Source organism: Alosa pseudoharengus, unplaced genomic scaffold, assembly GCF_046254945.1.
Source record: "Alosa pseudoharengus isolate Yale_2024_CS ecotype anadromous, Long Island Sound unplaced genomic scaffold, YU_APseudo_1.1 YU_APseudo_1.1_scf_14, whole genome shotgun sequence".
NCBI lineage: Eukaryota > Metazoa > Chordata > Actinopteri > Clupeiformes > Clupeidae > Alosa > Alosa pseudoharengus.
In genome coordinates, this window is record NW_027468609.1 from 21,896,961 (window position 1) to 21,913,289 (window position 16,329).

The window sequence follows — 16,329 nt, forward strand, 5'->3', positions numbered from 1 at the left end:
AGTTATAAGGAACAAAGTAGAACTTTCTCACATATTCTGAAAGCAACTATATACAGAACATGTTGCCAGGCTAGCCTTGTACACATCACAAACATCAAATGTCTCCAAAAAACATTAATTCTATCAGACATTTCTCCCTCACTGTCATCAGTATCCTCCACTGAAAGTGTAGCCATCTTCAAATTTTTATTTGCACACTGTTCACCACCTTTGCCATGGCAGTAGGTGGTGCATGGTAGTCCATCTGACTGACAGCAGCAAGAGGCCCTGGAGCATGCTGGCACTGCCTTGCATCCACAAGCAACAAGCTGTAGAACTGTTTTGGGTGCAATGTCAGTGTTGCCATGAACAGGCACAGGAGGTGTTTTTTTTTTGTCAGCTGCTCTCCACAGAAAGACTTTTGATGTGTTCCACTGCATATTCTCTTGTTGGAAGAAGAGTCTTTATTTTAGGATGGTCTCTTTTCTTGGTGAATAGCATTTATCTCAAGTTACTGATGTGTTCCACTGCATATTCTCTTGTTGGAAGAAGAGTCTTTATTTTAGGATGGTCTTTTTTCTTGGTGAATAGCATTTATCTCAAGTTACTGAGGCTTTTAAAAGTCTTTCCATAGTAGAGGCAAGAAAGGAAATCCATTCCTGCCTTCATGCTCATCAGCTTCTACAGTACATCTGTAAAATTCTTCCAATCAAGATTCCTCTTGCGCATGAAATTGATTGCTGAGTTTTTTCCTTTGCCATATGGATATGACACACTGTCACAACCAAACAATACATGAACAGCCAACAAATCATAACATTTGTCTCCTAATTTGTCAGCCATAGCATTAATGTCAATTACTCTGGGCATCCATGGCCTACTGGTTAGGGAATCGGACTTGTGACTGAAGGGTGGCCAGTTCGATCCCCGACTGGTAGGAAAAATGAAGGTAGGGGGAGTGACTTAACAGCGCTCTCCCACATCCATATCCATGGATGAGGTGCCCTTGAGCGCCACTGCTCCGGGTGTGTATGTGTACTCCTAGTATGCTCACTGCTCTAGGGTGTGTGTGTTTGAATGGGTGTTCACTGTTTGTGTGGGTATGTTGTACACTCCCCCACTACCCCCGAATGGGTAAAATGCAGAGCCTTCCTTGTATCCGTGTCCCACATTTATTGGATTAGGGTTTAGGTTAGGCCTGAGGTGTGGGTTAGGGTATGGGGACATAGGGCTGTGGGAACATAGGCATGCTCCCGTACTGGTATATGTAAGTATACTTGGGTAGCCGTGGCCTACTGGTTAGGGCTTCCGGCTTGAAACCAAAGGGTTGTCAGTTCGATCCCTGACAAGTAGGATGTGGTTGAAGAGCACTGCTCTCTCATGCCCACAACCATGGTTGAAGTGCCCTTGAACAAGGCACCTGACCCCTCACTGCTCCCCGAGCGCCACTGTAGCAAGTGAACACTAGTTTGTGCTTCACCTCATGTGTACTCATTGTGTGCTTCACCTCACTGTGTGTTCACTAATTCATGTATGAGACCAAATTCCTTGTATATGCAAGTATACTTGGGCTATAAAACTGATTTACATAAATTATATTTGTTGTTGTAATTCCAAATGATATGTCTCATTCCTTGCTGGAATATATGGAATACTGGAAGAAATCATTTTCTTGATTCTGTCCTCTCCTCTTGTAATCAACTTTGCAGTTTACTCTGTAATTAAAGCAACACCAAAGAGTTTTTTGTACCTTAAAATAATGTTTCCAAAATCGTTTCAGTGGTTCATCAACTCGTAACAGGGTGAACGGCACTTTCTGCATTCGCTTCGCGGCCCTCTATCGGCTATTACCGCACTATGTAAGTTTGCTGCATCGGGTAGCGGATCTGTAGTTCGATGGAATGAGACATGAGAAACTACAAATTTCACTTGCATCTGATGTCGCAATACATCGTACTTTCATAAAATCATGCAACTTATTCTACCTTGTCTGTGGACATTGTTATTTGCAAAGCCGGTGCTGGATAAACAAATAGTGCGTGCGACAGATGAAAAGTTCTTTGGTGTTGCTTTAAGGGGGCAAATTCAAGGACTGTTATAGTTATGTAATGTGCTGATTAACTGGCAAGTACCTCATAACTCAGACTAGTTTGTATCAATCCTGGACTGTGGTGTCTGTTTTTAAAGCATTAAAAAATGTTAGGATGAAAAATATTGTTGTCTTTAATTCTGGGGGGAAATCCAAGGACAGTTATAATTATTGTGCTTACTACCTGGGAAGTACCTCACAACATTGCTGTCTGAAATTCAGCGACTGATTCAAGGGAAATTAAAGCTAAGGTGCTAACTAACCCGCAAGTTGGTGAACTAGGGTACATCAGACTTGCTATAATATTCATATTAAAATGAATTACTATTGAATGATTGTATTCCTGTATGTATTAAGCTACATGGCAGTTCAATAATTTATTTAATTTAATACCAAACATGACACGATTTAGAGGTATAAGCTATTATGCCGCAAAAAGGAACCTAATTTGACCTTAAAGGTCACTTTGCAAAAGGTATTTTGTTCTCTGGAGGGACCTAAACTATTTTTTCTACTTTTTTATGGTCTAAGCTGATTTCTGTATGAAAAGAGCTTTAATTTGATACTATACATGATGGGTTTATATGTTAATGTCTATTTAGATGATTTTATATTATTAAAAAAGGGGTGTGGCAGCTGATGCCATTTTAAAGAAAATGCTAAAGGGTGCCGGAGCGGCACCCGTCAGATTCTGAAAGGACACCCCCTTACCTATCAATTTATGCAAAAAATTGCATTAGTACCTTATGTCACACTTAAGCCCAAATTCCACAAAGTTCTACCTGACTACCAGTCCACATACCAAGTTTGGTGTCGATACGAGAGAGTCTTGCTAATTATAGCGTCCCTAGTGGTCAAAGTACACCAAATGTATTGTGCGTCCTCAGAATGGGGTCCCAAGTCCATAAACCAAGTTTGGTTTCGATACATAAAACCGTTACTGAGATATGAGTTAAATAAAAACTCTAGCACGCCTAATTGTCAAAGCTCATCAAATATATTGTGTGTCCTCGGGATGGGGTCCCAACTCCAAATACCAAGTTTGGTTTCTATATGTAAAAAACGTTGCTGAGATATGAGCCTACTTCCTGTGATTACAGCATCCCCCTAGTGGTCAAAAGCATAGACAGTAAAAGATATGGACAGTCATCACGTAGACGTCAGTCAAGGTGGGTGAAGGAAATTTCAACCGTTTCCTGTTGGTCGACGAGGCTTTCTGCGTAGGCTCAGGGGACGTAGTAACGTAGGCACGTAGTCTGACTCGTGTAACTCTTGTGATAGCTGCACCGAGAGATTGGGTATGTAGCCCCTTACTTCGTTACCACCACGTCTACATTACTGTTTTAAATGTCCTAGTTGTTTGTAGATAAATGTGATTTCATATAAACAGCACTCGCCACATTCATAGCCTACTGTCAATCCATCAAAACTTTCAACAAAGAATGTGGGTAGAGGAGCGCTTCTTGGACTCTAAAGTTTGGTTACAGTAAGTCAGAGGTGCTCTTTGGATGGGAAACTAAATGCCAAGAATCAAGAAACTCCAAGGCACTCTCTATTGAAAAAGTTAAAAATGACAAAGTTTAGTTTCTCATCTAATTTCTCACGTGATTTTTTTTTTTCGTTTTTAGAAAAGCAACATCCTGTGATTTCTACTTAAACCCCTATACTATCATCTTTTGCTTTTTGTATTAGTAAAGGCAGTATTTATTGTTAGGGCCTACTCTTAGGCATAAGCGGAGTTTGACATTCGAGCCAGTGGGGGCAAAGAAAGAAAACTAATTGTAGCAGCTGAGACCTGACCTACCACTTGGGGATTATAGCACGAGCACATTTATTTTTAAAGCAGATTTTTAATGACATTGTAATTTAACAATTTGTCCTCAATTAATCCAATCCAAATTCTAAAAATCCCCCCTCCCCCAAAACAAAACAAAAAACATGATTCCTAAATCATAGCGCGATATCCAGGAATCAAAGGAAGTGTTTGACCTGCAGTCTGTTGAGATGCCTCTCCAAATGCAGAAACGAAGCGCAATCACACTATGAAACATTCTATGTTTAGAAAAAAAATCTGTATTTTGATGTAATCCAATGACACGATAAAAAGCCTCTCCCCTTCACTGTTTAAACAAAGTGTAATAAAACAAAACGCACAATCAATTAGTAAGCTGACAGCAAATTTATATACATGGCATTTAGGCAACCTTCATTGCAACGTTGGCACGGCAAGATGTCCAGACTAGTGCAACAGTAATTTTTGTTTTTTTGTGTCCTGCATATGCGTTACCTAGTGTGGCTAGTGCATTTGTGGGATGAATGTCAGGACTGCTAGCGGTTGGTGCTGATCCAGAGCTGCTCAAAGTTCCCTCCAAGTTCACAACGGTGTCTGTTTGCCTATCGTCATTATCGGTTATTGTTGTTTGTGTTGTATCCTTGTTAGATCCCAATGGCTGACTGTTTTGTTTGGAGCTCATCGTTTAAAAAATCTCCTTATGTCCATATTTTCGTGTAATGACCAGATAACTACAACGTTATTCCATGCTAACAGAATCATTAGACTTATCACTGCTCCCCACCCTCGCAAACTCCACGTATGCTCTTAGGGCTATGAGTATTTGAATATTTACTGAATACTTCAATATTTTCCTCATATGTAACCAGCTTTGGTTAAAAGCATCAGCTAAATGAAAATGTAATTTCAAACAGGGTAAATTCATCAGAATTCATTTTGGCACTTCTGGAAAACTGGCTAGTGCTGATATTGAGACTTGTAAGTATAATTGTTCCAAGTAGAAATGCTCTTTCATTGCCTTAAATGTATCCAATTAAAATGCATCTTTCCCTGTGTAAAAAGACCTGCTGGAGAAGTCTAGAGTGACATTCCAGCTTCCTGATGAGAGAGGCTACCACATCTTCTTCCAGATGATGACCAACCACAAGCCTGAAATTATAGGTAAGGTTAATATTTTCACCAAACGCTCAAAAATCAATACATGCTATTCTAAAATTTGTAAAATCATTTTTTAATCCCGACAGAAATGTGCCTCATCACATCCAACCTCTATGACTTCCCAATGTGCAGTCAGGGTCAGATCACTGTGGCGAGTATTAATGACAAAGAGGAGTTGGATGCCACAGATGTAAGTCTTCCATTAATGGGTTTCTCCCTTTCAATTTCTTGAATAAAGCTTTAAAATAATCAAATAATGTATCATTACAGGAAGCCATTGACATCCTGGGTTTCAGTAATGAGGAGAAAGTCACCATTTACAAGCTGACTGGTGCTGTGCTCCATCATGGCAACATGAAATTCAAGCAGAAGCAGCGTGAGGAGCAGGCTGAGCCTGATGGCACTGAGGGTAGGTTACGACACACTACTGAATCAGTCAGTTCTAGTAATAACTACAAGGTAGTCTTATTTATTGAGAATATTTTATTATGTTGAATTAAAGTTTAAAATGAATGATGTTTAGCAGACACAAACTGGCGGGTCAAGCAGTAACCTTGTCACTGCTACACCACACCCAAAATTGATATAGCCTACCATCATGTTATTCATATCAACATGTATATCAATGGATATTTGTAATCTTAATTTCCTTCAGGATTAGTAAAGTATCTTCACTTCACAATAATATACAAAACAGTGGTCACTCCGATACATTCATGTTTTTGTGATATTGTTTTAACCTACACTATCTTGGCCAAACTTTTTGATTTAGGGAGAGGAGATTAAAAGAGGAGAGGAGATGAAAAACTTTTGATCGCTATAAATTTCAAATAACTAAATGCTACACTGTTGCCCTGTTTTTAGATGCTGACAAAGTCGCTTACCTCCTGGGCCTGAACTCTGCTGACATGCTGAAGGCTTTGTGCTACCCAAGAGTGAAAGTCGGAAATGAGTTTGTCACCAAGGGTCAGACTGTGCCACAGGTATTATTTGAAAACTTCACTAAAGATATCAAATCCCATGAAATAACCTGCTTTTATCATATAAATATTTTACCTTTTGGTCTGAACATAGCATGACCACTGATGGAATATTCTGTTTCAGGTCAATAACGCAGTATCAGCCTTGTCCAAGTCCATCTATGAGAGGATGTTCTTGTGGATGATCATCCGTATCAACCAGATGTTGGACACTAAACAGCCAAGGCAGTTCTTTATCGGTGTTCTGGATATTGCTGGCTTTGAGATTTTTGATGTGAGGATAATTTAATAAATTTTTTTCACTCAAAGAACAATGTAATATAATTTCAGTTGGAGACATTCATATTCCATTTTTTTCCAATCACAGTTCAACAGTATGGAGCAGCTGTGTATCAACTTCACCAATAAGAAACTGCAACAGTTCTTCAACTACCACATGTTCGTTCTGGAGCAAGAGGAGTACAAGAAAGAGGGCATTATTTGGGAGTTTACTGACTTCGGCATGGACTTGGCCGCTTGCATTGAGCTTATAGAAAAGGTTCGTTTTAATCAAAATTGTGAAGTACTAGATTCATATTATTTCATAATGATTTTATTTAAAACCACAAATATTTTTTAACAGCCTATGGGTATCTTTGCCATCCTTGAAGAGGAGTGCATGTTCCCCAAGGCCTCTGACACCACTTTCAAGAACAAGTTGTATGACCAGCATCTTGGCAAAAATAAAGCCTTTGAGAAACCCAAGCCTGTCAAAGGCAAGGCTGAGGCCCACTTCTCCCTCGTGCACTATGCCGGCACTGTGGACTACAACATCGCTGGCTGGCTGGACAAGAACAAGGATACACTGAACGATTCTGTTGTGCAGCTGTACCAGAAGTCAGGAGTAAAACTCCTGCCTGTCTTGTACCCACCTGTTGTTGAGGGTAACAAAAAGCTGTATAAAAGCTAATACAGGAATATCCATTCTACAAACTTTATATGCAGGTAACTCAACTGTCATATTTTTCACTTGTCTCTATGTCAACAGAGCCAGGGGCGATTCTAGACCTAGAGCTTTGCTGGGGCACAGGCCCCCAACATAAAAAAAAAAAAAATGAACTGTGCGCGCAATATGAAATAAATGTCTAGCTTGATTTGGACCATCACCCCTAGGTCACAGACATCCTCCTCCATACTCTGAATAGTTTTACGTCTAGCCCCCATCATGTCCTCATCCGTTTCTTGCCTGTCTCTCTCCTCCTCCTCCTGCCTGGTATTGGACTGCCCAGCCTGTGCTCTTTCTCCCCTCTCTTCTCCCTCTCTTCGACCTTCTCCTCCTCCTCCTCCAGCACTCTCTCCCTCAATTGTTGTAGCAGCCACTATCCAGCAACATCCAAACACATAGGCATAAGTAGGCATAAGCCTATATAATAGGCTTTCCTACTAACACAAGGGAAGCTTATTTTTAGTCAAAATTGAGATATACTTCCCTCTCAGGCAAGGGTCCTATAGACATCCTGGCAATACTGCAGTTCTTTGTAGCTTAAATAGCCTATAAGCCTTCATACTGACTTTTGGTGATAATTTGCAAATGTAGCCTATAATAATCTACACAGATGGCTACTCTGATTCTGTGTATATTATTATAGGCTACATTTGCAAATGCAGCAAACTTAAAGCCATTAAACCATTGATCAAATCACAGCACTGGCTATTACCAGCATAAATGTTAATGTTACCGTTAATGTGGGCAAAATGATCATACCTCCCTTATCCTCCTCACTGTTCCTCTCCCTCTGCTCAGGAAGAATTTTCTGATGTCCATCTCTGAATAGTTTATCAGAAGGCTATGTTTAGTTTTACAGTAGGACAGCTTCACAAACAGTAGGCTATAGGCTACTTTTACAGGACTCTCTCTACAGTATACGTATAAATCCTTATTAATTGTCCGCATGTGTGCATGCAGCCTACGCATGGTGTGAGTGTGTGTGTGAGGGAGAGAGCACAGGCTGGTAAACTGTTGCAAAATTGAGGCTACAATGACGCTAAGCATAGAAAAACAGATGCTAGTTATGTGGGTAACACTCTCTAACAGCGATCAACTTGTCATTTTTTCTGTCAAACAAGTTGTGAATTTGTTGTAACATTAAACAGGGGACGACTTACTCTATGAATGCCGTTTCCAGCGAGAGCAGCGCTAGAATTTTACTGGGGCACTGGAGACTTTTACTAAGGCACGTGCCCCAGTGAATAAGGTCTAGTGACGCCCCTGAACAGAGCCTGCTGGTGGTGGTGGTAAGAAGGGTGGTAAGAAGAAGGGTGGCTCCATGCAGACTGTCATCACAGTTCAGGGTATGCATATTACACCAATATAACACTAATCAATCATCCTAAAGAGAGGTGAGGGGATGATTTCACTGCATTGTTATCTCTACAGGAGAACTTGGGCAAACTGATGACCAACTTGAGAAGCACCCATCCCCACTTTGTGCGTTGTCTGATTCCAAATGAAATTAAGAAACCAGGTAGAAAACTTGGCTAATATTATACATTTCATAGTTCTAACTTGTATTTTCCTTGACAAATACACATATCTCTATATTAACAGGTCTTATGCAGAATTTCCTGGTCATCCACCAGCTCAGGTGCAATGGTGTACTTGAGGGTATCAGAATCTGCAGAAAGGGTTTCCCAAGCAGAATCCTATATGGTGACTTCAAGCAAAGGTGAACTGAGAAAGCCAATGGAGTATTACACATAATCAATACTGCATTTAGAGAGGAGAAAATTAATAACGTATATGTGCATGTATTTCTTTTGTCCAGATACAAAGTGCTGAATGCCAGTGTTATCCCCGAGGGTCAGTTCATTGATAACAAGAAGGCTTCTGAGATATTTTCCTTCATCTCTTAGGTGTTCTTCAAAGCTGGTCTGCTGGGTACCCTTGAGGAGATGCGAGATGAGAAACTGGCTTCCCTGGTCACAATGACTCAGGCTCTCTGCCGTGCATACCTGATGAGGAAGGAGTTTGTCAAGATGATGGAAAGGAGGTAATTTATTTCCTTTATTAGGGCTTAGAAGTCTTAAAGATTACTATAGTTTGAATTGTATTACGTGTGGTCCTTTTTCACTTGCTACCCATTTCCTTTAATCATACTGTAACATAAAAGGTTTAAAGATAAAATGCACCACCTGTCTTGTATAGAGAGGCAATCTACACCATCCAGTACAATATACGGTCATTCATGAATGTCAAGCACTGGCCATGGATGAAGGTCTACTACAAGATCAAGCCCCTACTGAAGAGTGCTGAAACTGAGAAGGAACTGGCCACCCTGAAGGAGGAGCATGAAAAACTTAAAGATGTCCATGCAAAGGTTGAGGCCAAGAAGAAGGAGCTCGAGGAGAAGATGGTGGCTCTGGTGCAAGAGAGGAATGACCTGGCACTGCAAGTGGCATCTGTAAGTGTATATTGTACCATTTCATGTTCACAATTATACCAGTCTCAGCATTGTGTTTTCAATACCCAGTCTCAGCATTGTGTTTTCAATACAATTAAGATGTCATGCATCTTATATTTACATTAGGGAAATGAGGGTCTCAATGATGCTGAGGAGAGGTGTGAGGGTCTTATCAAAAGTAAGATCCAGCTCGAGGCCAAGCTCAAAGAGACAACCGAGAGACTGGAGGATGAAGAGGAAATCAATGCTGAGCTGACTGCCAAGAAGAGGAAACTGGAGGATGAGTGCTCTGAGCTCAAGAAGGACATTGATGATCTGGAGCTGACCTTGGCCAAAGTGGAGAAGGAGAAACATGCCACCGAGAACAAGGTTTGGATTTCTAAAGGGCAGATCAAGTGTGTTATAAATAAAATAGTTACACTGTTTACTAATTCAAAACTGTGCAGGTCAAGAACTTAACTGAAGAGATGGCCTCTCAGGATGAGTCCATTGCTAAGCTAACAAAGGAGAAGAAAGCCCTACAAGAGGCCCATCAGCAGACTCTTGATGATCTTCAAGCAGAGGAAGACAAAGTCAACACTCTGACCAAATCAAAGACTAAGCTTGAACAGCAAGTAGATGATGTAAGTTCTTAACCAACAGGAGTTTATAAAAAAAATATACATTTGATACCTTTTCCATATGCTCACCTCAAACTTCAAATTGGCAGCTTGAGGGTTCCCTAGAGCAAGAAAAGAAGCTCCGTATGGACCTTGAGAGAACCAAAAGAAAGCTTGAGGGTGACCTGAAGCTGACCCAGGAGACCATCATGGATCTGGAGAATGACAAGCAACAGTCTGAGGAGAAGCTGAAGAAGTAATGCATGATTCCAATCAGCAACACTATTTATGCAAACTTTTAATCAAAATACGACTAAACACTTTTATGTAAGCATTCACTGACAATTATTTGACTTTACTGTGACACAGGAAGGACTTTGAAACAAGCCAACTTCTTAGCAAGATTGAGGATGAACAATCATTGGGTGCTCAGCTGCAGAAGAATATCAAGGAGCTTCAGGTTGAATTATTCTCTAGCGAATCAAAATCTGAGCTTTTTTGCAATTTTCTGTTTTACCAATATTCATTTTACCAATAGGCCCGCATTGAGGAACTAGAAGAAGAGATTGAGGCTGAGCGTGCAGCTCGTGCCAAGGTTGAGAAGCAGAGAGCTGATCTCTCCAGGGAACTTGAGGAGATCAGTGAGAGGCTTGAGGAGGCTGGTGGTGCCACTGCTGCTCAAATTGAGATGAACAAGAAGCGTGAGGCTGAGTTCCAGAAGCTGCGTCGTGACCTTGAGGAGTCCACCCTGCAGCATGAAGCCACTGCTGCAGCTCTCCGCAAGAAGCAGGCCGATAGCGTAGCTGAGCTGGGAGAGCAGATTGACAACCTTCAGCGTGTCAAGCAGAAGCTTGAGAAGGAAAAGAGTGAATACAAGATGGAAATTGATGATCTCGCCAGCAACATGGAAGCTGTTGCTAAAGCTAAGGTTAATTATATGTTTACCCTCATGTTATCTTTTAAACAAACCAACTTACAATAAAGTTTTTGCTACTAATGGGCATTTTCATAAACAGGGAAATCTGGAGAAGATGTGCCGCACCCTTGAGGACCAACTCAGTGAAATCAAGTCTAAGAGTGATGAGTCTGCCCGTCAGGTTAATGACCTCAGTGCTCAGAGAGCAAGACTTCAGACTGAAAATGGTGAGCTTGGCCGCCAGATTGAGGAGAAGGATGCTCTTGTGTCTCAGCTGACCAGGAGCAAACAGGCCTTCACTCAACAAATTGAGGAGCTGAAGAGACTGAATGAGGAGGAGGTCAAGGTACTGATATACTGATGCACAAAGAAAAGAAATTGGATTACATAGAACACTTTATGTGAAAGGCTTTAACACCCTCACTTGTTTACAAACAGGCCAAAAACGCCCTGGCCCATGCTGTTCAGTCTGCACGCCATGACTGCGACCTCCTAAGGGAGCAGTTTGAGGAAGAGCATGAGGCTAAAGCTGAACTGCAGCGTGGCATGTCCAAGGCCAACAGCGAGGTTGCTCAGTGGAGGACCAAATATGAAACTGATGCCATCCAGCGCACTGAGGAGCTTGAGGAGTCCAAGTATGTGCTAAAGAAGCAAAAAAGTGAATTTGGATGTTAGTTAAAACCTTGCATGTTCTTGAGGAAAACCCATCATGTCCCTCTTACATTAATCTGTTGGTATTTTCAAAAAAAAGCTTGCCCAGCGTCTGCAGGAGGCTGAGGAGCAAATCGAGGCTGTCAACTCCAAGTGTGCCTCTCTGGATAAGACCAAGCAGAAACTCCAGGGTGAGGTTGAGGACCTCATGATTGATGTGGAGAGAGCCAATGCTCTAGCTGCCAACCTTGACAAGAAGCAAAGAAACTTTGACAAGGTAATACCTACAAAACATCATTCAAATGTGGAATGTATGTAAAAACTGAATAAATATAAGCCTCACAACAAAAACTGTTTCTAAAAGGTCCTGGCAGAATGGAAGCAGAAGTACGAGGAGGGTCAGGCAGAGTTGGAGGGTGCTCAGAAAGAGGCTCGTTCTCTCAGCACTGAGCTGTTCAAGATGAAGAACTCCTATGAGGAGTCTCTTGACCACCTGGAGACCCTGAAGAGGGAGAACAAGAATTTGCAACGTGAGTCAAATCAATCCAATCCATATCTCAATCAAAATTGTTTTTAAACATCCACATAATATTGTTTACTGTAATATCCTTTAATATGCATATTTGCAGAGGAGATCTCAGACCTGACTGAGCAGCTTGGTGAGACTGGAAAGAGCATCCATGAGCTGGAGAAGGCCAAGAAGACTGTAGAAACTGAAAAGTCTGAGATCCAGACAGCCCTGGAGGAGGCTGAGGTAGAAATTCAGGCAGGCTTTTCTACATAGTGAAAAACTAAAATGATGATGTTATATTTTACAATTCATTCACTTCATTTTCTTTGTTTAGGGAACTCTCGAGCATGAGGAGTCCAAGATTCTTCGTGTCCAACTTGAACTCAACCAGATCAAGGGTGAGGTTGACAGGAAACTTGCAGAAAAGGATGAGGAGATGGAGCAGATCAAGAGGAACAGCCAGAGGGTGATTGATTCCATGCAGAGCACTCTGGACTCTGAGGTCAGGAGCAGGAATGATGCCCTGAGAATCAAGAAGAAGATGGAGGGAGACCTCAATGAGATGGAAATTCAGCTGAGCCATGCTAACCGCCAGGCTGCTGAGTCCCAGAAACAACTGAGAAATGTGCAGGCTCAACTCAAGGTCAGTTATAGAATGAGTAGTATAAGGGTACTATGTGATCTCATCTAACAGCCATTACTATTCATTTCATAGTACAAGTATCTCCAAAAACCATCCAAACTGTCTATTGGTAGCATGACATGTCTTTGGTCATTCCATGTTTTTCTATTAGGATGCCCAACTGCACCTTGATGATGCTGTCAGAGGACAAGAAGACGGGAAGGAACAGGTCGCCATGGTGGAGTGCAGGAATGCCCTGATGGTGGCTGAGATTGAGGAGCTCAGAGCTGCCCTGGAACAGACAGAGAGAGGCCGCAAAGTTGCTGAACAGGAGCTGGTTGATGCCAGTGAGCGTGTTGGCCTTCTGCACTCTCAAGTGGACATATATTTTTTTACCTCACATAAAAGAATACTTTCCATCATTTCCACAGTACTTTCAAAATATTTTTCATCATTTAACATTTAACTAATTATTTCTGAATGTTAGAACACAAGTCTGATTAACACCAAGAAGAAGCTTGAGGCTGACCTGGTTCAGGTCCAAAGTGAGGTTGAGGACATCGTCCAGGAGGCTAGAAATGCAGAGGACAAGGCCAAGAAAGCCATCACTGATGTAAGTAGTGATATCTTTTACTTAATTCATCCCTAACATATTATATATGTGAACATTAAGTATATGTTTTCATGCTATCTTCCATAAACAATAATGCCGTCATTTAGGCTGCCATGATGGTAGAGGAGCTAAAGAAGGAGCAGGACACCAGTTCTCATCTGGAGAGGATGAAGAAGAACTTGGAGGTCACTGTGAAGGATCTGCAGCACCGCCTGGATGAGGCTGAGAATCTGGCCATGAAGGGTGGCAAGAAACAACTCCAGAAACTGGAGTCCAGGGTGAGTGACTAAACTTGAGTGAGATGAAAATTGTTCAGAATGTAATGAAAAAAATGAAGACCTTGTCTGAAATAAAAATGCTGCTCATGGAAAGGTTCGTGAGCTGGAAGGTGAGGTTGAGAATAAACAACGACGTGGTGTTGATGCTGTCAAGGGAGTCCGCAAATACGAGAGGAGGGTGAAGGAACTCACCTACCAGGTACAAACTTTCTTCAACTACTATTGAAATACATTTAACTTGAGGAGTACAACAATCAACATTGTTTTTTTTTTCAGACTGAGGAGGACAAGAAGAATGTCAACAGACTGCAGGACCTGGTTGACAAGCTGCAGCTGAAGGTCAAAGCCTACAAGAGGCAGGCTGAGGAGGCTGTAAGCAATCTCTTATATTGCCTATATGGCCAAATATATTACCTTTGATATTAATAAAAGACTATAGGTTTGCTTTAGTACTAAAGCCTCTTTACTCATCAAACATATCTCCTCATTACTAGGAGGAGCAAGCCAATGGTTACCTGTCGAAGTTCAGGAAGGTTCAGCATGAGCTAGAGGAGGCTGAGGAGCGTGCTGACATTGCTGAATCCCAGGTCAACAAGATGAGAGCAAAGAGCCGTGATGCTGGAAAGGTCAATCTAATTTGCCATATTTCATGTGTTGTAAGTCATTATATGTTCCTACTCAATTACATTAAATTTCTCAATTTCTCTGTCTTAGGGCAAGGAGGCTGCAGAGTAAATCCTGTGAAATCTTCTAGCTTGTCACTCAGCTGGATTAATATCCTGATTACTGTGGCTATTCTGTAACTGCTACATAATAAAAGTCTCTTCATTATACCGTATATGAGTTCATTGTTTTTAATGTCAGTCAGAATTTTTTTTCTTATTTTGTAACATGTTTTGATTTCCCTATTGCCACTGGGAACCATTGATTTTCATTATGATCCACCACCCCATATGGACTGATGTCTTCTTTGTCTCTTTGAAGATAAAGCCCAGCCCCAAAAAGGACACACACAGAAAAGATTGAGGACTGATATTTTTTCCTTTTTTTGGATTCATTCTCTGGATTACTTGTTGGGTATGTGGGTGTGTTTTGCACCTTGCAAACTTTGCCAAATGGCTATATCTTGTGGTCTCAATCATGGCCAGATGTGTCAGCTTTGACCATCAATGAGTATGAGTGTTGCTCCCCCTGAACATTATCTCAACCGGGGGTATATTAAAGACATGACACCCTCTTTCTAAAAGACTGACATTAACAACACGCTGTCCAGAGTTTTTGGTTTCCATATGGAGACAGAGAAACAGAAAGACAGAGATCCCAACAAACAAGGATACAGTGTTGCCTCCACCATGGTCTATACATTCACCTAAAGGAATCCGTCAGTGGATAAAGCTATCCTAGTGTGCCTCGTTTACTGGCTACCTCCTGGATAAGCTTTCACAACAGACTCATCCTCAATGGGATATACTCAGACTAGGAATTAATTTATTTCTACAGGCAAGAGGAAAGGACAGACAACATGAATGGGCTCAGTTTCTTGGATGCAGATAATGAGTCAACAATCATACAATGGATTTTAAGATCTTCAATCGTGGCCTGCTGACAACATTTGGCTAAATTAGGGAAGACCTTGGGACATTTTGACCAGTGACCAGAATCAGTCTTCTTGCATTGTATGTTGTACCTTATACAGTGTAGTGTAATGTATACTGTATGTAGTGTGTCCACATAGTGTGTTTTTTATTTTAATTTTATTATTATTATAAGTATAGTATTCCTCTCCGGGTTTGATGTCAACAAATAATAATACACTTACGTTAAATTGACCTGCTGGCTTGTATCTCTCAAGCCTGTGTTGCTATTAGGTCCTACCTGGGCTGTGCTATTAAGGCCTTTCAGTGCATGAGATAATGAAGAACCAGGCACCTCCTCCTAAAATGATGTATTACAATTGAGGGGGCTGCCAGTATAATGTCTCAGCTGTAACCAACCAAATACTATATAGACCACCAGGGTGGAATGTCTCATTACCAAAGATCTTTGAGTAAAGTACTCTAGAATCTTTGCTTCTTACCTTTTCCAGGGAGGGTGAAACAGCAGCACTACAGCCTCAAGGTGGCTGATGAGAACCAGAGGCGGCAACAGGTTACTACAGTGACACTTGTCTTTTATTATGTCAGACCGTCCTGTAGGTAAAATAAGAGAAGTTTTTGTAAGATGTAAAATGTTTTACATTTACACCATTCACAGTGGTCTTTGTGGAAGTACCACAGCACAGACCTCAAACAGTAGTGACTGAATTGAATGGAAATGCATATAAATGCATTACAATGGTGAAGTCACTGCCCTTAAGTTTTTATTTCATAACTCACTGGTCAAATATTTCTCTATCCCTCACCAAACTTTGGCAGCTCCCTACTTTCTTTGAAATATCATCAATGTTGGCTTTACTAATACAGGTCCTTAAAGGGGTGGTTCAGGATTTTGGACATAAGACCTCATTTCCAAGTAAGCAAGTGTGATATTTATCAGTGGAGACCGTTTTCAACACGTTTCATCCAGTCCTTCTAATTGCAGAGTTCGCAGGTGCTAGGCTAGCGCAAGTCAACAGTATGTGCTAGCCTGCCACTAAAAACAGTCTTACCCACTCCAGAGTACACCCGAGGCAAATAAATTATAACGCCAGACTATCGATGTA

The 16,329-nt window shown here is 41.2% G+C and overlaps 1 pseudogene; it reads left to right on the forward strand.

Annotated features, from left to right (window-relative positions):
• LOC143123546 (myosin heavy chain, fast skeletal muscle-like) overlaps positions 1 to 14,363 on the forward strand; it is a 245,337-nt pseudogene extending 230,974 nt beyond the window's left edge.
• Positions 14,364 to 16,329: the final 1,966 nt, after the last annotated feature.